Source organism: Hyla sarda, chromosome 8, assembly GCF_029499605.1.
Source record: "Hyla sarda isolate aHylSar1 chromosome 8, aHylSar1.hap1, whole genome shotgun sequence".
In the NCBI taxonomy this organism is placed as follows: Eukaryota; Metazoa; Chordata; class Amphibia; order Anura; family Hylidae; genus Hyla; species Hyla sarda.
In genome coordinates this window covers 33756567-33779548 of record NC_079196.1, presented here as the reverse complement: position 1 = coordinate 33779548, position 22982 = coordinate 33756567, and the positions used below count along the sequence as shown (strand labels likewise).

General features: G+C 50.7%; 1 protein-coding gene across 3 annotated transcripts in view; it reads left to right on the top strand.

The window, feature by feature from the left end:
• CACNB4 (calcium voltage-gated channel auxiliary subunit beta 4) overlaps window positions 1–22982 on the top strand; it is a 216805-nt gene that overhangs the window by 69825 nt on the left and 123998 nt on the right. The window lies entirely within an intron of this gene.

Sequence of the window (22982 nt, the reverse complement as noted above, 5' to 3'; positions counted from 1 at the left end):
CGTGATTCATATTGCGCCCTCTGCTTCCTCTTCCAGGGGGAGCAGGAGGGCTGGTTCTGCAGTGTCCCCTGCTGCTGCTGCCGGCAGGGGGGCGGTGCTTCTGGGAGGAGACGAGATCGAGGCTGCTCTCAGTGAGGTCAGTGAGGATGATCTGCTGCTGCTGGCTGGAGAATGTACAGAGACCCTGGACCCGCTGTCTTGTCCCCTGCTCCCCTCCGGGGTTGTAGCGGGTGTTGGCGTCAGCGGGGTTCGGTCGCCACCACTGTCCGTCCAAGCCGCTGGTGGGGCGAATTCTGCTGCTGCGGAGTCGTCGGACGGGGTCCCCCCGGTCCTTTCCTTGGACGATGTGTCTGCCACCCGTGATGTCCGGAGTCGCCCTTCTTCTGGAGTTACGGCCGCTGGTTCCGAGCCGGTGAGGTCGGGTGAGTCTACCACTGTCTCCGTTTTTGGGGGGGGGGGGGGGGGGGGGGCGATTTACAATTGTTTTTTAATGGCTTGCATGCTTTACTGCGGGGGAGTGGTCTGGGGGCGGGGGGTTCCCAGGTGTCTCCGGTACCTGTTTGGGGGGCTGGGGGGGTGCAGCAGGCTGGGGGGGTGCTGGGGTGTCGGGTCCGGTTGGGGGGACTGGGTCGGGCACGTCGGTGGGGGCCCCGGTAGTGGCGGCGTCGGGCTCTGGGGGAGGGGTCCGGCTTGCGGATGCGGCTAGGGGGGAGAATTATGTTTGTTTTGAGGGCCCATTGGGCGCTCATCTCAAGGCGGAGGTCCGGGAAAAAATTTGGAAGCGGGAGTATGTCGACATTTTTTCGCTCCTGCCGCTGGATAAGTTCAACTTGGACGGGGTCCGGCCGGACGAGTCTAAGCGGTTGGAAAAGGTGGAGGAGGAAGAGCGTCGGCGGTATCGGCTGATACCGCGGACGTTCTCCAATTGGCTTCAGGCCTTCGCCATTTTGGCTAGCGTGGTGGGTGAGAAGGCGCCGGAGTCCTGTTCCGGTCTCTTCTGCTACATGGATGCGGTGGGGGAGGCGTATCGGATTTATGGGGGCTCGGCGTGGCTTCGGTACGACGAGCAGTTCCGGCAACGCATGGCGGTGCGTCCGGATCTGCGTTGGGATGCGGCTGATGGCGGCTCCTCGTAGCGGCACTGGGCCGCAGTCCTTTCGGGACGGTGTCGGGGGTTCGGGTTTGGGGTCAGGGTGGTCCGGGGGGGCCGGGCGTGGGGTTTGTTGGCAGTTCAACGAAGGGAGCTGCAAGTTCGGGGCGGATTGCCGGTTCAAGCACGAATGTTCCGGTTGCGGGGGGGGGGGGGGACACACGGTTTGTCACGCTGTTTCCGGCGGGGGAAGGGTAAGCAGGGAGAGGCTGACCAGAAGAGGGGTGACGCCGGTACGGGTGGAAAGGATGTTGCCTTTCCTCGCGCTTTACCCAAATAGGGAGGCGGCGGAGCTGTTGCGCTTGGGTTTTGCGGAGGGTTTTCGGATCCCTTTTTCCGGGTCGGCGGGTTCGGGGGGGCTGGTGCGGAATTTGGTTTCTGCACGGGCCCGTCCGGAGCTGGTGGAAGAAAAGCTTTTGCGCGAGGTGGAGCTGGGGAGGATGGCTGGTCCCTTTGCTGGCCCTCCTATTGAGGGATTGCGGGTGTCGCCTTTGGGCCTAGTGCCCAAAAAGGAGCCTGGCAAGTTTCGCCTCATTCACCATCTCTCTCACCCTGAAGGGGGATCGGTGAATGACGGCATTGACCCGGTTTTGTGTGCGGTGTCGTACACTTCTTTCGACGCTGCGTTGGTGTGGGTGCGGCGTTTTGGGCAGGGGGCTTTATTGGCGAAAACTGACATAGAGGCAGCTTTTCGCCTGCTGCCTGTTCATCCTGACAGTTTTTACTTGTTGGGTTGTTGTTTAGGTGATAGTTTTTTCATTGACCTTTGTTTGCCCATGGGTTGTTCTATCTCGTGTGCATTTTTTGAAAAGTTTAGTTCGTTTTTAGAGTGGGTGGTGCGGCGGGAGTCCCAGTTGGACTCGGTGTTGCACTACTTGGACGACTTTCTTTTTTTGGGCCCGGCTGGGTCTCGGGTCTGTGCGGTGCTGTTGCATGAGATGGAGCGGGTCGCAACATGGTTTGGCGTCCCGTTGGCGCCGGACAAGATGGAGGGCCCGTCTACGGCGGTTAAGTTTCTGGGGATCATTATTGATACCGTGGCGATGGAGTGTCGGTTGCCGGATGAGAAGCTGAGTGAGCTGAAAGAGGAGGTCGATAGGGCATGCAGGGTTAAGAAATTGCAGTTGCGGGAGGTCCAGTCACTACTGGGTCGTCTCAATTTCGCCTGCAGGATCATGCCTATGGGGAGGTTTTTTTGCCGACGGCTGGCGGCGGCTACTGCGGGGGTTTCGCGGCCTACCCACTATGTCAGGTTGTCGGCAGACTTGAGGGCGGACTTGCGGGTTTGGCAGGAGTTTTTGGGCAGGTACAACGGTCGGTCAGTGGTGATGGGTTTCTAATTGGGATTTGGAGTTGTTTACCGACGCGGCGGGCGGTTGCGGTTTTGGGGCCTATTTGCAGGGTCAATGGTGTGTGGGTCAGTGGCCGGAGGTCTGGCGGGTGGCGGGTTTGACGCGGAACTTGGCTTTGCTTGAATTGTTTCCGATTGTGGTGGCGCTGGAGGTGTGGGGGGACTTGTTTCGCAATAGGAAGGTCTGCTTTCATTGCGATAACATGGGGGTGGTACAGGCTATCAATAATCAGACGGCGAATTCTCCGCCGGTGGTTATGCTGCTGCGTCACCTGGTGCTACGGGGTTTGGAGCTTAATTCGCATGTTGTCGCTTTGCATGTGCCGGGGGTGGTTAACTCAGTCGCTGATGCTCTCTCTCGTTTGCAGTGGGACCGGTTTCGGGAGTTGGCACCGGAGGCCGAGGAGCAGGGGATCCCTTGTCCGGAGTGGCTGTGGAGGCTGGTTTAGCTGTGGCGATGGGCCTTGTGGGACGGTCTGTGACCAGGTCAACGTGGGAGTCTTATAGTCGGTGGTGGGCAGATTGGGAGTTATTGCTTCGGCAGCTTTCCATTACGGGCGCCCCTTCGGAATGGGAGGCGGCCCTTTTATTTTATGTGGGCAGGGCTTTTTGTGAGCGGGTGTCCCCGTCGGGTCTGGGTCGCCGGATGGCGGCTCTGGCTTTTTGGTTCAAGGTCCGGGGAGTGCCGGATGGGACGAAGTCTTTTTTGGTGCGGCAGGCGGTGCGGGGGTTTCGTAAGGGGGCTAGTTCTAGGGATTTGCGCAAACCGGTGACATTTTCGTTGTTGTTGCGCTTGGGTTCTTTATTGGCTGGGGTGTGTTTTTCGGTATATGAGCTATGTTTGTTCCGTTTGGCTTTTGCGTTGGCGTTTTTCGGGGCTTTTCGTATATCGGAGTTGGTGTCTCCTAGTCGTTGTCGGGCCGGAGGGCTTCTTTTTTCGGATGTGGTTTTGGAGGAGGGGGTTTTGCAGTGCCGCGTTCGGCGGTTAAAGACGGATCAGATGGGTCGGGGGGCGGTGGTGCGTTTGGCGCGCCTGGGGGGTTCGGAGATGTGCCCTGTGGCTTGTTACTCTGCGTTTTTGGCTTTGCGGGTGGGGATTGTGGGTCCGTTGCTGGTCCATGCTGATGGGGGTTTTCTGTCTCGTTTTCAGTTTGTGGGGGTTTTCCGTAAGTGTTTGCGCGCGGCGGGATTCGTGGCAGAGGACTACAGTTCTCATTCCTTCCGGATAGGTGCGGCGACCGAGGCGTCTCGGTGGGGCCTGGGACCGGAAATGGTTAAGCAGATTGGGAGGTGGGAATCTGAGAGGTATAGGCTGTACGTTCGTCCTCATTTGTTGTGATGTGCGTGTGTTTGCGCCTGTGGGTTGTACTGTATTCTTTTCTTTTGTCGTTTCAGGTGGAGCGGCTGGGCTTGTCTGGATTGTCGGCCATTCGTATGTGACGCGAGGGGCAGTAAGGGCGGGGGTTCGGCCGGCGGGCAGACAGTTGGGTTTGGACGGTTCGGTGGCCCAGGTTCGCTGGTTGGGAAACCCCCCGCATGAGGTGGTCAGAACTGTTGTCCAGGGTCCAGTTCTTTGTTCAGCTGGACCGGTCCCCAGATATCTTAGTTGTCCATTTAGGTGGGAATGATTTGGGTGTGCGCAGGTCTCGGGATTTGATCAGGGACATTAAACTGGACCTGTTGCGTTTGTGGTCCTCTTTCCCGGATTTGGTCCTGGTGTGGTCCGAGATGGTTGCCAGGCAGAAATGGAGGCAGGCTCGGTCGGTGTTAGCGATCAACAAGGCGAGGATTAAGGTGAATAAGGCGGTGAGTAAGTTCATGGCCAGGAATGGTGGTTTGGTGGCGCGGCACCGGGATTTGGAGGAAGGGGGTGCGGATTTTGTGGCCTCAGATGGTATTCATCTTAATGGGATGGGTATGGATTTGTGGCTTCTTGAGTTGAAGGAGATGGTGGAGAGGGCATTGAGGCTGTGGAGGAACGGGGACAAGTAAGGGGTCACTTGTCCCCGTTGTGGCGGGGTCAGGAGAGGAATCTGGGGAGGCACCAGTGGATGGGCATGGTATGTTGGATGGTGTGGAGGTGGGCTGGGAGCGGTTCCCAGCCAGAAGGTGGAATTTAGGTTGGTGGGCTTCACAAAATGGTGCTCCTGTGCAGGTGAGCTACGGCTAGGAGCAAGTGAAGATCCCATCACCTGTGGTCTGGTAACGGTGCCCCTCAGGTTCTTCTCCTGTGCTAATAGACATCCTAATTTTAGGACAGGTTATATTGTTATGTATGACGTTCATACATCGGTTTACAATGTTGTAATTGATTATTTATGTTATTTAATAAATGGGCTGCTGTGGCCTTTGTTTAACCAACACATGTCTTATGTCATTTATGGGAGGGAATAAGCTAAGATTAAGTTAAAGGTGTTAAATGATAGATGATCTGGTGGGGGTCATAGCAGCTATAATATCCCCTAGTCAAGAAAGCCCTGGAGGGGACAGAATGGGAACGGAGGGGCCCCATGACAGGGGTATTATGTGGGCAGGTAGGGGTTAAATGTGAGGAGGTTAGAGGAGGGAGCTATGGAAGCGCGGGCTTTTAGTGAGGGAGTAGGGAGGAGTTAAGAAGGGTATATAGGAGAGGGCATTTGTGCGGGGGCCACAATCTGCGTGGCTGAAGAAGTGTCCCGCCCGCCCGCCCTTATTTTGTCACAGTGGCGGGGTCAGGAGAGGAATTTGGGGAGGCACCAGTGGATGGGCATGGTATGTTGGATGGTGTGGAGGTGGGCTGGGAGCGGTTCCCAGCCAGAAGGTGGAATTCAGGTTGGTGGGCTTCACAAAATGGTGCTCCTGTGCAGGTGAGCTACGGCTAAGAGCAAGTGAAGATCCCATCACCTGTGGTTTGGTAACGGTGCCCATCAGGTTCTTCTCCTGTGCTAATAGACATCCTAATGTTAGGACAGGTTATATTGTTATGTATGACGTTCATACATCGGTTTACAATGTTGTAATTGATTATTTATGTTATTTAATAAATGGGCTGCTGTGGCCTTTGTTTAACCAACACATGTCTTATGGCTTTTATGGGAGGGAATAAGATAAGATTAAGTTAAAGGTGTTAAATGATAGATGATCTGGTGGGGGTCATAGCAGCTATAATATCCCCTAGTCATGTGCAGGTCGCAAAGGCCAATACCAATTTGTCTTGGGAGGTGGGGGCTCAATCACCGATCAAGGTGAGATGGGCCCCATTTTGGACATTGCAGGGGGTCCCAGCGTTTGAACTCCCACAATCATAGCAGTGGGAGATATGAAAATAGTAAAATATATAGAGTCTCTGGGGGAGATTTATCAAAACCTGCCCAGAGGAAAAGTTTCCCAGTTGCCCATAGCAACCAATCAGCTCGCTTCTTTCATTTTTAACAAGGCCTCTGTAAAATGAAAGAAGCCATCTGATTGGTTGCTATGGGCAACTGGGCAACTTTTCCTTTGCACAGGTTTTGATAAATCTCCCCCTCTGTGCATGTAAGAAACGTCCATACAGGCTCTAAAATTAACATACAAACAGGATTGTTGGGGATTGGATCACGACCAGGATAGTATGAATTTATCTATATATCCCTGTTTGGTATCTCCATTTTACTTTACTTTATTATGCACTTATTGACTATGCATGAAATTTAGTAACAAATAACATTTGACTGACATTTGATTTTTTTTTCTTGACTGACAAATAGACTAATACAAGACTAGAAATATGTATAATGACAGTAATGCTACTACATATAATGACAGCAATGCTACTACATTCCGTAATAAATCTCACTATAAATTTTTTTTCTTTTGACATACCTTATATATTATACCATACATTATTATACCACCTATTGTTTTCTTGAGTTATACACTGGTTGCGGATTGGGTTGCCTGAGGCTTTCTGCCCAATGCCTTAGCTGCTAGGGTCTATCGGTACGACACACTTACCCCTAGAACTCTGGATTTTGATACATGTATTTTTAATTAGCTACAGGAATACCTTCTGGCCAGGATGAGCATCCTGAACACGTAAAAGACAAAAGAACATATTAGTGCCTGACATTAGTGCATAACAGTGGCACGGACTGAGATATAGCATGTTACAGTCCCTAAGACTTATTTTTGGTATTTGTGAGATATATATTTGTTCTGAGTTATGTGTATTGAATTCTGAATGTACACTAATGAAGTTTATGTACTATGTGTACACTGTATTTATGAATGTTGTCAGCCTTGATACCTAATTGGTATGTTTCCTTGGTAGGCACTAGTGAAGGGTAGCATTATTGTTACTTCCAGATGAGCTGGGAGGGTACCTTTAAGTAAACACTATAACACCTGGAAAAGATATGTACTTTGTGTACAGGAATTGGATATTTCTGTACAATAACCACTTATATTTGTTTTACATTTTATGTCAACAGACATTTTATTTATTAGAACACAAGGGCTACTTGATAGCAGCACAACATTTGATGCATTCAGGTAACATTTACCTGCAGTAGAATGCAACATTTTATGCACAAAAATATATTACTAGGAGGATATTTACAATAAACATACACGCAAGGATCAGCAGTCCACCTACGTTATGAGTCCAAGAAAACATCACGGCTGTTACTGGAGTCGGGCATAGACTTACAAGGATCTCCTCAGGCAAGGATTCTCTCGGCCTGGGGCCAGGCACAAGCTTAAGAAGCGGTTACGTTGCTGAACGATGAACTTCTTGGCATAGTCTTGCCAGGCACTTCTTCTTGAACAGGTTACTAAATGAAGAAATTGTTACGCCGAGCGCTCCGGGTCCCCGCTCCTCCCCGGAGCGCTCGCTACACTCTCCTCACTGCAGCGCTCCGGTCAGATCCACTGACCCGGGGCGCTGCGATACTGCCTCCGGCCGGGATGCGATTCGCGATGCGGGTAGCGCCCGCTCGCGATGCGCACCCCGGCTCCCGTACCTGACTCGCTCTCCGTCGGTCCTGTCCCGGCGCGCGCGGCCCCGCTCCTTAGGGCGCGCGCGCGCCGGGTCTTTGCGATTTAAAGGGCCACTGCGCCGCTGATTGGCGCAGTGGTTCCAATTAGTCTGATCACCTGTGCACTTCCCTATATCACCTCACTTCCCTTGCACTTCCTTGCCGGATCTTGTTGCCATCGTGCCAGTGAAAGCGTTTCCTTGTGTGTTCCTAGCCTGTGTTCCAGACCTCCTGCCGTTGCCCCTGACTACGATCCTTGCTGCCTGCCCCGACCTTCTGCTACGTCCGACCTTGCTTCTGTCTACTCCCTTGTACCGCGCCTATCTTCAGCAGCCAGAGAGGTGAGCCGTTGCTAGTGGATACGACCTGGTCACTACCGCCGCAGCAAGACCATCCCGCTTTGCGGCGGGCTCTGGTGAAAACCAGTAGTGACTTAGAACCGATCCACTAGCACGGTCCACGCCAATCCCTCTCTGGCACAGAGGATCCACTACCTGCCAGCCGGCATCGTGACAGTAGATCCGGCCATGGATCCCGCTGAAGTTCCTCTGCCAGTTGTCGCTGACCTCACCACGGTGGTCGCCCAGCAGTCACAACAGATAGCGCAACAAGGCCAACAGCTGTCTCAACTGACCGTTATGCTACAGCAGTTACTACCACAGCTTCAGCAATCATCTCCTCCGCCAGCTCCTGCACCTCCTCCGCAGCGAGTGGCCGCTCCTGGTCTACGCCTATCCTTGCCGGATAAATTTGATGGGGACTCTAAGTTTTGCCGTGGCTTTCTTTCCCAATGTTCCCTGCATCTGGAGATGATGTCGGACCAGTTTCCCACTGAAAGGTCTAAGGTGGCTTTCGTAGTCAGCCTTCTGTCTGGAAAAGCCCTGTCTTGGGCCACACCGCTCTGGGACCGCAATGACCCCGTCACTGCCTCAGTACACTCCTTCTTCTCGGAAATCCGAAGTGTCTTTGAGGAACCTGCCCGAGCCTCTTCTGCTGAGACTGCCCTGCTGAACCTGGTCCAGGGTAATTCTTCCGTTGGCGAGTATGCCGTACAATTCCGTACTCTTGCTTCAGAAATATCCTGGAATAATGAGGCCCTCTGCGCGACCTTTAAAAAAGGCCTATCCAGCAACATTAAAGATGTTCTGGCCGCACGAGAAATTCCTGCTAATCTACATGAACTCATTCACCTAGCCACTCGCATTGACATGCGTTTTTCCGAAAGGCGTCAGGAGCTCCGCCAAGATATGGACTCTGTTCGCACGAGGCGTTTCTTCTCCTCGGCTCCTCTCTCCTCTGGTCCCCTGCAATCCGTTCCTGTGCCTCCCGCCGTGGAGGCTATGCAGGTCGACCGGTCTCGCCTGACACCTCAAGAGAGGACACGACGCCGCATGGAGAACCTCTGCCTGTACTGTGCTAGTACCGAACACTTCCTGAGGGATTGTCCTATCCGTCCTCCCCGCCTGGAAAGACGTACGCTGACTCCGCACAAAGGTGAGACAGTCCTTGATGTCTACTCTGCTTCTCCACGTCTTACTGTGCCTGTGCGGATGTCTGCCTCTGCCTTCTCCTTCTCTACTGTGGCCTTCTTGGACTCTGGATCTGCAGGAAATTTTATTTTGGCCTCTCTCGTCAACAGGTTCAACATCCCAGTGACCAGTCTCGCCAGACCCCTTTACATCAATTGTGTAAACAATGAAAGATTGGACTGTACCATACGTTTCCGCACGGAGCCCCTTCTAATGAGCATCGGATCTCATCACGAGAGGATTGAACTTTTGGTCCTCCCCAATTGCACTTCGGAAATTCTCCTTGGACTTCCCTGGCTTCAACTTCATTCCCCAACCCTGGATTGGTCCACTGGGGAGATCAAGAGTTGGGGGCCCTCTTGTTCCAAGGACTGTCTAAAACCGGTTCCCAGTAACCCTTGCCGTGACTCTGTGGTTCCTCCAGTAACCGGTCTCCCTAAGGCCTATATGGACTTTGCAGATGTTTTTTGCAAAAAACAAGCTGAGACTCTACCTCCTCACAGGCCTTATGATTGTCCTATCGACCTCCTCCCGGGCACTACTCCACCCCGGGGCAGAATTTATCCTCTGTCCGTCCCAGAGACTCTTGCCATGTCTGAATACGTCCAGGAAAATTTGAAAAAGGGCTTTATCCGTAAATCCTCCTCTCCTGCCGGAGCCGGATTTTTCTTTGTGTCCAAAAAAGATGGCTCCCTACGTCCTTGCATTGACTACCGCGGTCTTAATAAAATCACGGTTAAGAACCGCTACCCCCTACCCCTCATCTCTGAACTCTTTGATCGCCTCCAAGGTGCCCACATCTTTACTAAACTGGACTTAAGAGGTGCTTATAATCTCATCCGCATCAGAGAGGGGGATGAATGGAAAACGGCATTTAACACCAGAGATGGACACTTTGAGTATCTGGTCATGCCCTTTGGCCTGTGCAACGCCCCTGCCGTCTTCCAAGACTTTGTTAATGAAATTTTTCGTGATCTTTTATACTCCTGTGTCGTTGTATATCTGGACGATATCCTGATTTTTTCTGCCAATCTAGAACAACACCGCCAGCATGTCCGTATGGTTCTTCAGAGACTTCGTGACAATCAACTCTATGCCAAAATTGAGAAATGTCTGTTTGAATGCCAATCTCTTCCTTTTCTAGGATACTTGGTCTCTGGCCAGGGACTACAAATGGATCCAGACAAACTCTCTGCCGTCTTAGATTGGCCACGCCCCTCCGGACTCCGTGCTATCCAACGCTTTTTGGGGTTCGCCAATTATTACAGACAATTTATTCCACATTTTTCTACCGTTGTGGCCCCTATCGTGGCTTTAACCAAAAAAAATGCCGATCCCAAGTCTTGGCCTCCTCAAGCGGAAGACGCCTTTAAACGACTCAAGTCTGCCTTTTCTTCGGCTCCCGTGCTCTCCAGACCTGACCCTTCCAAACCCTTCCTATTGGAGGTTGATGCCTCCTCAGTGGGAGCTGGAGCTGTTCTTCTACAAAAAAATTCTTCCGGGCATGCTGTCACTTGTGGTTTTTTTTCTAGGACCTTCTCTCCCGCGGAGAGGAACTACTCCATCGGGGATCGAGAGCTTCTAGCCATCAAATTAGCACTTGAGGAATGGAGGCATCTGCTGGAGGGATCAAGATTTCCAGTTATTATTTACACCGATCACAAGAACCTCTCCTACCTCCAGTCTGCCCAACGGCTGAATCCTCGCCAGGCCCGGTGGTCTCTGTTCTTTGCCCGATTTAATTTTGAAATTCACTTTCGGCCTGCCGATAAGAACATTAGGGCCGATGCTCTCTCTCGTTCCTCGGATGCTTCGGAAGTTGAACTCTCTCCGCAACACATCATTCCTCCTGACTGCCTGATTTCCACTTCTCCAGCCTCCATCAGGCAAACTCCTCCAGGAAAGACCTTTGTTTCTCCACGCCAACGCCTCGGAATCCTCAAATGGGGTCACTCCTCCCATCTCGCAGGTCATGTGGGCATCAAGAAATCTGTGCAACTCATCTCCCGCTTCTATTGGTGGCCGACTCTGGAGACGGATGTTGTGGACTTTGTGCGAGCCTGCACTATCTGTGCCCGGGATAAGACTCCTCGCCAGAAGCCCGCTGGTTTTCTTCATCCCCTGCCTGTCCCCGAACAGCCTTGGTCTCTGATTGGTATGGATTTTATTACTGATTTACCCCCTTCCCGTGGCAACACTGTTATTTGGGTGGTCGTTGATCGATTCTCCAAAATGGCACATTTCATCCCTCTTCCTGGTCTTCCTTCAGCGCCTCAGTTGGCTAAACAATTTTTTGTACACATTTTTCGTCTTCACGGGTTGCCTACGCAGATCGTCTCGGATAGAGGCGTCCAATTCGTGTCTAAATTCTGGAGGGCTCTCTGTAAACAACTCAAGATTAAATTAAATTTTTCTTCTGCATATCATCCCCAATCCAATGGACAAGTAGAAAGAATTAACCAGGTCTTGGGTGATTATTTACGACATTTTGTTTCCTCCCGCCAGGATGACTGGGCAGATCTCCTTCCATGGGCCGAATTCTCGTATAACTTCAGAGTCTCTGAATCTTCCTCCAAATCTCCATTTTTCGTGGTGTACGGCCGTCACCCTCTTCCCCCCCTCCCTACCCCCTTGCCCTCTGGTCTGCCCGCTGTGGATGAAATTTCTCGTGACCTTTCCATCATATGGAGAGAGACCCAAAATTCTCTCTTACAGGCTTCATCACGCATGAAGAAGTTCGCGGATAAGAAAAGAAGAGCTCCTCCCATTTTTTCCCCTGGAGACAAGGTATGGCTCTCCGCTAAATATGTCCGCTTCCGTGTCCCTAGCTACAAGTTGGGACCACGCTATCTTGGTCCTTTCAAAATTTTGTGCCAGATTAATCCTGTCTCTTACAAACTTCTTCTTCCTCCTTCTCTTCGTATTCCTAATGCCTTTCACGTTTCTCTTCTTAAACCACTCATCATCAACCGTTTCTCTCCCAAATCTGTTCCTCCCACTCCTGTTTCCGGCTCCTCGGACATCTTCTCCGTCAAAGAGATCCTGGCATCAAAAAAGGTCAGAGGGAAAACCTTTTTTTTGGTGGATTGGGAGGGTTGTGGTCCAGAAGAGAGATCCTGGGAACCTGAGGACAATATCCTAGACAAAAGTCTGCTCCTCAGGTTCTCAGGCTCTAAGAAGAGGGGGAGACCCAAGGGGGGGGGTACTGTTACGCCGAGCGCTCCGGGTCCCCGCTCCTCCCCGGAGCGCTCGCTACACTCTCCTCACTGCAGCGCTCCGGTCAGATCCACTGACCCGGGGCGCTGCGATACTGCCTCCGGCCGGGATGCGATTCGCGATGCGGGTAGCGCCCGCTCGCGATGCGCACCCCGGCTCCCGTACCTGACTCGCTCTCCGTCGGTCCTGTCCCGGCGCGCGCGGCCCCGCTCCTTAGGGCGCGCGCGCGCCGGGTCTTTGCGATTTAAAGGGCCACTGCGCCGCTGATTGGCGCAGTGGTTCCAATTAGTCTGATCACCTGTGCACTTCCCTATATCACCTCACTTCCCTTGCACTTCCTTGCCGGATCTTGTTGCCATCGTGCCAGTGAAAGCGTTTCCTTGTGTGTTCCTAGCCTGTGTTCCAGACCTCCTGCCGTTGCCCCTGACTACGATCCTTGCTGCCTGCCCCGACCTTCTGCTACGTCCGACCTTGCTTCTGTCTACTCCCTTGTACCGCGCCTATCTTCAGCAGCCAGAGAGGTGAGCCGTTGCTAGTGGATACGACCTGGTCACTACCGCCGCAGCAAGACCATCCCGCTTTGCGGCGGGCTCTGGTGAAAACCAGTAGTGACTTAGAACCGATCCACTAGCACGGTCCACGCCAATCCCTCTCTGGCACAGAGGATCCACTACCTGCCAGCCGGCATCGTGACAGAAATCTGTAGAAAATAACTGGAGTACCAACAGTTAATGGCAAGCAGAGAAGAAAAATGACATAGAATGAGAACTCCCTCGACTCCCAACCTCACCTATCAGCGTGCTTCCCGCTCTGAAATATGTAGCGAGGAGCATGAGGTTGGGACTCTCTCATAGGGTTAATAGCAGTGTCCAATGAGACATTGGTGAGTCGAGACTGCGACACTTAGGGGTTTACGCTCACCACAAAATTGATAGCAGCAGCTGAGGCCACTGGTACTACCGTTGGTGCCGGTTGGTCCGGCCTCACCTCCTTAAGTGGAGTAGGCTGCGGCACTTCAGTCGGTGCCTGCTGGTTAGGCCACACCTTCAGGCATGGAGTAGGCCTAGGCACATCTGTTGGTGCCCATTGCTTAGGCCTCAACTCCTCAGAGGGAGTAGGCCTGGGCAAATTCTCCGCTAGAGCTGCTGCAGAAAAATAGGACCTCGGCATATACTTGTGGTCCATGACGGGTGCTCTTTACTCCTACTCTTCACAGGCTTTTTTAGGCAGCCTCATCAGCCCGATTCCGTGGGGATCTGCACCCAGTCATCCGAAGGGAGGTACGTGAAGGGAATTTGTGTGGGGTTCTTTGGTCTTGTCACAGCTTCAGCCCATTCACCACGCAGACTTTTGACTGGCGTGTATTCAACAATCTCCCCTCGCTCCAGGGAGTGATAACTTTTGGGCAGGTTGTCCCGTTGAACGGCCCTTCTGTTGACCAAGATTGTCCCTCCGTGTCGGCAGTCCAGGAGGGTGCCGAAGCCTCTGGCCTTGTCAAACTTGACCACCGTGGCACGTCGGTGCTCTAAGGGTGTTTCACCCTCTCGTGGGTAGTCCAACATGCGAATATACAGCGCTTCTAGTTTTTTGGTGTCTCTCTGCTGTTCCACACGGACCTCATATGGGAGGATTTTGGCCCATATCTCTCCCTGTGTTTGGCCTTTAGCTTCTCAATGAGGCTGTTGATTTCAGCCTCCCTGGCCCTTTCTGCTTCTGCTGTGGGGACCAGTGGATGAGACTTCCCCGGCAATGGAAGGACATGGTCCCACATGTACTGCATTAACGCCGGCTCATCGCCGAACACCCATTTCGGGAGAGGGGGTGATCGTGGGCGTGAACTAGCTGGAGTCACCTGGGACAAGGGGACCGCTCTCTCTGGGCTGGATGATGAAGAAAAGGCGGCTTCCACCGGAGTACTCACATCAGACGGTATCTCTGCCCAGGATCCCCATGTGCGGTGGTGAGGGGAGCAGCCTCACTAGCGATGCCGTTGCGGATGTCCCGGGTGATGCCCCTTTCGGGGTAGCCGGCCACTTGTTGTCCTCCGGTAGTGAGGGTAGGTTGTAGGCCTCCTTAGTCCCAAGGGACAACTGCTGCAAGCAGTCGCCAAGAACCTGGAAAAGTTGCGCTGCGGCAACTTTTCTCGGACTCAGCGCCATCTTAGGACTCTCTTCACGTGTTGCAGTGGGCTCCGCCATCTCTGTACACCTTGCTGCCATCTCGAGACTGTAGAGGTCTGGCCGCGTGGCTTCTTTTATATGGGGCGCCCACAAGATGGCCGCCAGCCGGAAGGATGTCATCAGTGCAGCTCTGACTTCTTGTCCTCTGGCAAACACAAGCAAAAGATTACAGTTCAACTTTGGCATTGAAACGTGTACTTGGTGGCGGGTCGTGGACCAGCGTGGGACTTTTTCGCGCGCTTTTCTGGTAAGTCTTTAACCCTTTCAGGTACTTGTAGCGGAGAGTGCAGCATGGCTTCGCTATGAATTTTGCACATGGCCACAGAAAGACAATCTTCACCTCCCCTTACTTTTTCTTGCGCCCCAGCTAAGCACAATCTCAACAACAAAGTCCTGTACACTTCTGGGCGCAATTTTTACCGCAGCGTGCGACAATTCTGTATGGTTCATAAAACACAGTTCTACATAGGGAGAGGACTATGGCACTTGCAATACTGGTGGCAGAATAGCTGTAGGCACACACCCGTATCCTGTTCGTGACGCCAAAAGAGTTGTGGTGAACCAGGAGAGTTGTGATGTCTGTAGTGTTGCGGTGATGTAGGTGCAGGGTCTGGTGGTATTAACCCTTAGATGGTGTAACGCCAGGGTGCGGTTTCCTTAGTGTTAATGGTCCTACCGCCAACCATCCCAGAAACGGTAGGGAAAATAACAGAATGTCCACAGCAGACTTTATGAATAAACTGAAGAACTTTACTTGAAGATTTTATGCAACAGTCTTCATACATAACAGTCTCTTAAGAGGCAACCGGAATGCAGGTTCCTCACAGGTTTTGCTGGGACTTTGAAGCAATGAGCTTTGATGCAGGCCACTGTGCTACTAATTATAATATTTTAGCTGGTAGTAGTCACACAGGATTTGGTAGATTGAGTTTGGTAACTCACGGTTTAGTGGCTGAAGGTTCTTTCAGGCTTTGGGCCTGGATGAATTGAGATTTCTGCAGAGATGTTTGTGCTCGCTTGATAGTCCGGCAGGAAAAGCAGGAACTAAGAGCGCGAATTTAGTGGCTATAGCCCTTTATATAATAAGGGGCTGGACAAAGCTCATTGGTCAGCAAAGCTGTAAGTCCTGAACCCAGTGAACTCTGGGTACATCACATGACCCTGGAAGGTCCTTGAACAATAGTACATTTCAACTGTATCTCACGTGACCTGGGAAAGGTCCTATACATATATATTTCCTATACATTTATATTATCTTTATATATTTATTAAACAATATGAGGCGACCAGAGATAAGCCCTGCCGGAGAGCCCTATGGGAATGAAGGGACTCTGGCTGAGGGGACTTTAGACAGGGACAGGACCAGGTACTGTACCGGAACACCACACCAGCAGATGCGCAGCACGCTGCTGATCCGTTAACTGTGACCCCACCCTTAGGCTAAGTTTCCACTTGTTTTTTTCTGCCAGTTTTTGGAATACTGCCACTGCAGTTTTGAGCCAAAGCCAGAAGTGTATTCAAAAGGAATAGGACATATAAAGGAAGAACTTACCCTTCTCCTCCTTATGGATCCACTTCTGACTTTGGTTCAAAATCTGCATTGGCAGTATTCCAAAAACTGCCAGAAAAAAAACCAAGTGGAAACTTAGCCTAAATGTAATTCTCTGGCACGGGATCTTGCACTGGAGATGGAGCAGGAACCTATTAGGTTCCATAAAGTTAAAGGGGTATTCCAGGCCAAAACTTTTTTTTTATATATCAACTGGCTCCGGAAAGTTAAACAGATTTGTAAATTACTTCTATTAAAAAATCTTAATCCTTCCAATAGTTATTAGCTTCTGAAGTTGAGTTGTTGTTTTCTGTCTAACTGCTCTCTGATGACTCACGTCCCAGGAGCTATGCAGTTCTCCCATCATGCACAGCTCCCGGGACGTGACATCATCATTGAGCTTTTAGACAGAAAACTTCAGAAGCTAATAACTATTGGAAGGATTAAGATTTTTTAAGAGAAGTAATTTACAAATCTGTTTCTTTCCGGAGCCAGTTGATATCTGTATTTATCGGCGTATAACACGCACTTTTTAGGCTCAAATTTTTAGCCTAAAGTCTATGTGCGTGTTATACGCCGATACACCCCCAGTAAAGGCAGGGGGAGAGAGGCCGTCGCTGCCCGCTTCTCTCCCCCTGCCTGCCCTGGGGTCTAGAGCCCTGCTGCCGGCCCTTCTCTCCCCCTGGCTATCGGCGCCGCTTACCGTTCTCTCCCCCTTACTATCGGTGCCGGCGCCCCATTGCCGTCAGTGCGCCGCGCCGTGCAGTGCATAGCAACGACGCAGGGGATGCACGCCGGAGGCCTGAAGCAGCGCGGACCCGACCCCGGCAACAGGTAATTATGCCACCGGGGATGGGGGGAGGCAACGGGGCAGCGGCGCCGGCAATGGGTGCCGCTGCCCCTTCTCTCCCCCTGGCTGTCGGCGCCACGTCTCTCCCCCTGGCTATCGGCGCCGGCAATGGGGCGCCGGCACCGATAGTCAGGGGGACAGAACGGGCAGCGGCGCAGATAGCCAGGGGGAGAGAAGGGCCGGCAGCAGGGCTCTAGACCCCAGGAAAGGCAGGGGGAGAGAAGCGGGCAGCAACGGCCTCTCTCCCCCTGCCTTTCCTGGGGGTGTATCGGGGTATACACGCGCACACACACGCACCCTCATTTTACCATGGATATTTGGGTAAAAAAAGTTTTTTTACCCAAATATCCTTGGTAAAATGAGGGTGCGTGTTATAGGTCGGTGCGTGGTATACCCCGATAAATACGGTATATAAAAAAAGGTTTTGCATGGAATACCCCTTTAAATACATTTTTAACATGTCACACAGACATGTCAAAATTTAGATTAGTTGGGGTCTCGGTGCTGAAGCCCCCACTGATTGCTAGATATAGCTTTGAGAAGTGAGCGGCTAAGCAATCTAGTCCCTGGCTCGCTGCTCGATCTAAGTTATTGCAGAAGACATGCTCCATAGACTTACAATGGATCCTATCTCCTGCAGCAAGAGGAATCAGGTGAGCAAGACCTTGAAGCATACAGCCATGCACTTCTCTTTGCTTTATTGAACTATTGGTGGGGGTCTCAACTCTGAGACCCCTGCTGATTCCAATTTTTGACATGTCTGCGTTTTTAAGTGACAGTAACAGTAACAATTTGTGGAGTACTGTGCACAAGTTTCTGGAGTACCGTGCACAAGTTTTCAGACCCTTTCACTTTTTTTTCCCATTATGTCAAGTTGACTTGTGCTAAAATAAAGTAAAAAAATTCTAGTTTTCCCCCATCATTCTGCACTTAATGCCCTATAATAAGAAAGTGAAGACAGAATGGTAGAATTCTGTCCTAATTTATTGAAAGGGAAAACTAAAATCTTGCAGTGACATAAGTATTCATACCCTTTACTCAGGACTTGAGTGATTAAAGCCTCCAGTCTTCTTGAGGAAGAGGTCACAAGGTTTACACACCTGGATTTGGGGATCTTCTGCCATTCTTCTTTGCAGATCCTCTTTCAGGTTGGATGGGGACTGTCAGTGGAAACCATTTCAGGTCTCTCCAGATAAGTTTGATTGGATCAGACATGACGTTGCCCCCACCATTTTTGATGTTACCCCCACCATTCTTGATGTTACCCCACCATTCTTTACTGTAAGGATGGTATTGGGCACGTGATGGGCAGTGCCTGGTTTCTTCCAGACATGACGTTGCCCCCACCATACTTCACTGTAGGGATGGTATTGGGCACTTGATGGGCAGTGCCTGGTTTTCTCCAGATATAATATGATACTTGTTTCTTGTGATGGAAGAAAAATTAGTGCATGTGCCGATTTTTTCTTCCGTCACAACTAATGTCCGTTATTCATGACGGGCTTTAACGGGTCATAACGGATAATTTAAAAAATCCCATAGACTTGAATGGGATTTTGTAACGGACGTTTAACATCCATTTTAAAAGCTTTTCTAACGGACGTCTATAATGGATCTTTTAATGGATGAATTTTATAGTGTGAAAGGGGCCTTATAAAGACTGGGCTGTGTCTTTGCTAATTATGTCTAATCAGCTGAATTGTGACTCCAATCAAGGTGGAGAAACATCTCAAAGATAATGAAGAGAAATTGGAGGCCTCCAGAACTAGATTTCAAGTGTTATAACAGAGGGTCTGAATGCTTTTGTCCATGCAAGATTTACGTTTTTAATTTTTAATAATTTTTCTAAAATTTCTAAATTCTATTTTCACATTCTCATTAAAATATAGAATTATTTTGTAACAAAATTTGAAAATCGTGAACTGGCCTGAAAACTGAATTAAGTATTCATAACAGAGAGGGGACAAGAGCAAAATGGACGCCCTTTATGGTGCAGGACCCAAGGCCCAATTTCCTTGTTTTGCTCTAGGGAGTGGACACAGTAACAAAGGACTTTGCTCCCTCTCATCAATTGCTACATGGTTATACTTTATATGTCTTAAAGATCAATGCTTGCCCCTTTCTCCAGAGTCTTTTCCTTGGATGATATAGTTTAGTGCCTAGTTGTACTGTAGGTTTGCTATTGTTGTCTAGCAATGCATATTTAAAGATACTGTTAAGTTACAGCAATGTGGCCTTCTGTAATTTTATAACTGCAAATGTATCCTACATAACAATGTATATAGTGTGCACAGGACTAGAGGAGCTTGTTCCATAAATTCAGCTGTGTTGCCCCCTGTTTGCAGTAAGTGGAAATACAGTTGCTTTACGTCATCCTATCTATCTGTGTATCCTCCTTATAATCTGAAGATTAGATAAAAGGATTTCAGGTCCTTGGTTCAAAATGTTTTTCTTATTTAGTCTGACTTTTCAACTCTGCATTGATCGGCCACAATATTAGGACCACTGACAGGCAAGGATATGAACAATTTTATTAAGGGGCAAACTGTGGTGGTTCAAAGCATCTTTAAGGGCAGGGTCATACAGGCTGCATCCGCAGCGTTTTTTCACGCTGCGGATGCGTCAACGGCAGTCACAGAGGGACTGCATTGTGAGCTCCTGGCTGCAGCCGGGAGCTCGCTCTGCAGTCCCTCTGTGTCTGTAACTGCCATCGGCACATCCGCAGCTTGAAAAACGCTGCGGATGCACCCCGTGTGACCCTGCCCTTAAAGATGCTTTGAACCATCACTATTTGGCATGTGACTGTCATCGGCACATACGCAGCGTGAAATACGCTGCGGATGCGCCCCGTTTTACCCTACACTAAAACGGCAGGTCTTGACTGTTCCCAGAATGTAGTAGGTAATACCTACTAAAGGTACTCCCAGAACCAGTCAGTCATGAGTGCCCAAGGCTCATTGATACACATGATGAGTAAAGGCTAGCCCCTCTAGTCCGATCCCACAGAAGAAATACTGTAGGGCGAACTGCTGAAAAAGTTCCTGCTGCCTATGATAAAAGGAGTCAGATCACACAGGGCATCGCATGACGGACCGAGGATGAACTATGGGAAGAAGACAAGCCAGCGGGGGCAGTGTCGTGCTCTGGGTTTTGTCCTGCTGGGAAACCTTAGGTACTGTCATCATGTAGATGTTACTGTGACAAGTACCACCTACCTAACCAATATACAGACCAAGTCCCCTCATTCATGACAGTTGGCTACCTTAATGTAGTGGTATTTTTTTAGCAGAATAATGTCCCGGCCACACGGCAGACACTGTTATTAAGTCTTGGATTAACTCTTTTGGGCCCACGTTTGAATACTTCTTCTTCAACCCATATAGAAGAGACGCTCAACTGTCAGATTGTGGTCCAAATGCAGATTGGGGATAATGGCTCTTAAAGGGGTACTCCGGGGCAATAGACCCCTGAGATCTCTGGCCCGGGACCCCGGCGTTCGGAACATTTATGTTTAAGCACACTAGCTGAGCTAGGCTTCGGAGCGGCCGTGATCGACACGCCCCCCCCCCCCTCCCCCTCCATTCAAGTCTATGGGAGAGACGGAGATACAGCATTCGGGTATCTCCGAATCTCCCATAGAGATATATGGAGGGGGCTTATCGGCCACAGCATCAGGCTGTGATCGACAGTAGTCCGGCATGGAGTGGAGATCGCTTCATGCATGCGGATTACTGGGGTCCAGTAGGTGATTCTGGGGGGCCCAGCAGCTGGATCCCGTACAATCAGACATTTATCCCCTATCCTGTGGATAGGGGATAAGATGTCTAGTACCAGAGTACCCCATTTAAGACCATACACACATGCCTTTATAGATACACTAGATAGATACACTACACTAGATACGGCTGTCACACCCCCTTCCATAAACTTCCATTGAGGGGGTGTGACCGTGATGTCATGAGGGGGCGTGGTCGGTCCCTGCAGCGAGAAAACAGCTTTCCGAACATTTAGTTCCACGCTGGCCAGTGGAGTACCACTTTGTATCACACCCTGCTGAGTCCTGTCATTTATACCTTTTATGAAGCCTAAAGAGATTTTGCCAGTATTGGTGAGTGCCACCTCTGATTCTTCTTGCCGGTATTACTCTTGCTATCAAACTTAGTTGAGCACCACCTGCTTGTTTTTTAGTGTTGATGGAGTGCGGGTTGCAAGCGCCTGAGTCTCTACTATGGTTGATGCTAGAGATGAGCGAACTTACAGTAAATTCGATTAGTCACGAACTTTTCGGCTCTGCAGTTGATGACTTATACTGCATAAATTAATTCAGCTTTCAGGAGTTCCGGTGGGCTGGAAAAGATGGATACAGTCCTAGGAAAGAGTCTCCTAGGACTGTATCCACCTTTTCCAGCCCACGGGAGCACCTGAAAGCTGAACTAATTTATGCAGGAAAAGTCATCAATTACCGCGCCGAGAAGTTCGTGACGAATCGAATTTACTGTAAGTTCGCTCATCTCTAGTTGATGCCTATTATTAAGTCTAGTGGCCAGAAAGGAAACTGCCCGGTATCGGGATTCTTTCTAATACAGATAGTAAAATGGGAAATTTGAAAAAATGGCCAAAAACTCTTAAAAAAATCTGATTAAAACAACTGGTCATTTTAAGATCGCACGTTTCCTTTTCCTTAAAATAAAAAAAGTTGTACTTTCAGACGAATTTACAAGTTGGGGGTGGGGGGGTACCCAGAGGCGTAGCGTGGGGGGTGCAGGGGGCCGGCCGCACCAGGCGCAACATCTGGGGGGGCGCGCTCGCACTCGCAGCTCTCTGCCCCTGCCTGGCTCACTCACTCTCTCTGCAGTGCTGGCTGTGCGAATCCGATCCGAGATGCCGGGTTGCCGCCCACTGTGGAGGCAGTGGTGAATCCTGTGGAGATTGTTGCCCCTCTTCCTGAACTATCGCATGGTGGAGCGGGAGCTGTCGGCTGTCCCGCTCCACCACCCCTTTCTCACGCCCGTCACCTTTCTATCACACACCGCGGCTGCTCCATTCCTGCAGTCAGTGAGATCCAATCACGGCAGGCCGGCGCGATGACATCACATCATCGCGCCGGCGCCCGGAGATCACGTCCCCGCGGCTCTCACTGACTGCAGGAATGGAGCAGCCGCTGCGTGTGAGAAAGGTGACAGGCGTGAGAAAGGGGGGGGGGGAGCAAATTATAAGTGAGAGGGGCAAATGATGAGTAAGGGGCACATGTCAGGGGGGCATTATATGTGGGGGCACATGAAAGGACCCCCCCCCCCGTCATGTGCCCCTCATATATAATACCCCATGTCCTGTGCCCCTCACATATAATGCCCCCCCCCCCTGACATGTGCCCTTCACATTTAATGCCCCCTGTCCTGCCCCCTCAGGGGGCATTATATGTGAGGGGCACATGTCAGGGGGGAATTATATGTGAGGGGCAGGGGACAGGGGGCATTATATGTGAAGGGCACATGTCAGGGGGGGCATTATATGTGAGGGGCACAGGACAGGGGACATTATAAGTCAGGGTCACATGTCAGGGGGGCATTATATGTGAGGGGCACATGTCAGGGGGCAATATATGTGGGGGCACATGACAGGGGGCAATATATGTGGGGGCACATGACAGGGGGCAATATATGTGGGGGCACATGACAGGGGCCCCCTGTCATGTGCCCATATAATGCACATATAATGCCCCCCTGACATTTGCCGCTTACTTATAATACCCAAAGTCATGTGCCTTGGATCATCTCCAGGGTTTGGTTCCATTTTGATGTTTAGTTTTTGTTCTTGATATTTTTTGTCGTTTACGATGGTTGTGAGACGACATATAATAGCGCGGCCCATGCTAGGTTACTACATTTGTAGATTTGTATTCATAGACCTGCTGACAATGTGGAGAATGTGTAATGTTCCCACTCAATAAAGTGTTTGAAAATAAACTTGTATTTAGATGCATTTTACTTTAACTACATCAGTATTTTCATAACAAACAATACATGTGCTTAGGGGGTAAGGTTTTCTTTAACTAATCTTGTGGAAGAGAGTTGAGTGCTAAAATCCACGGGTTAGGGGGCGCAAATTACTTGCCTTGCCCCGGGTGCTGACAACCCACACTACGCCACTGGGGGTACCTAAG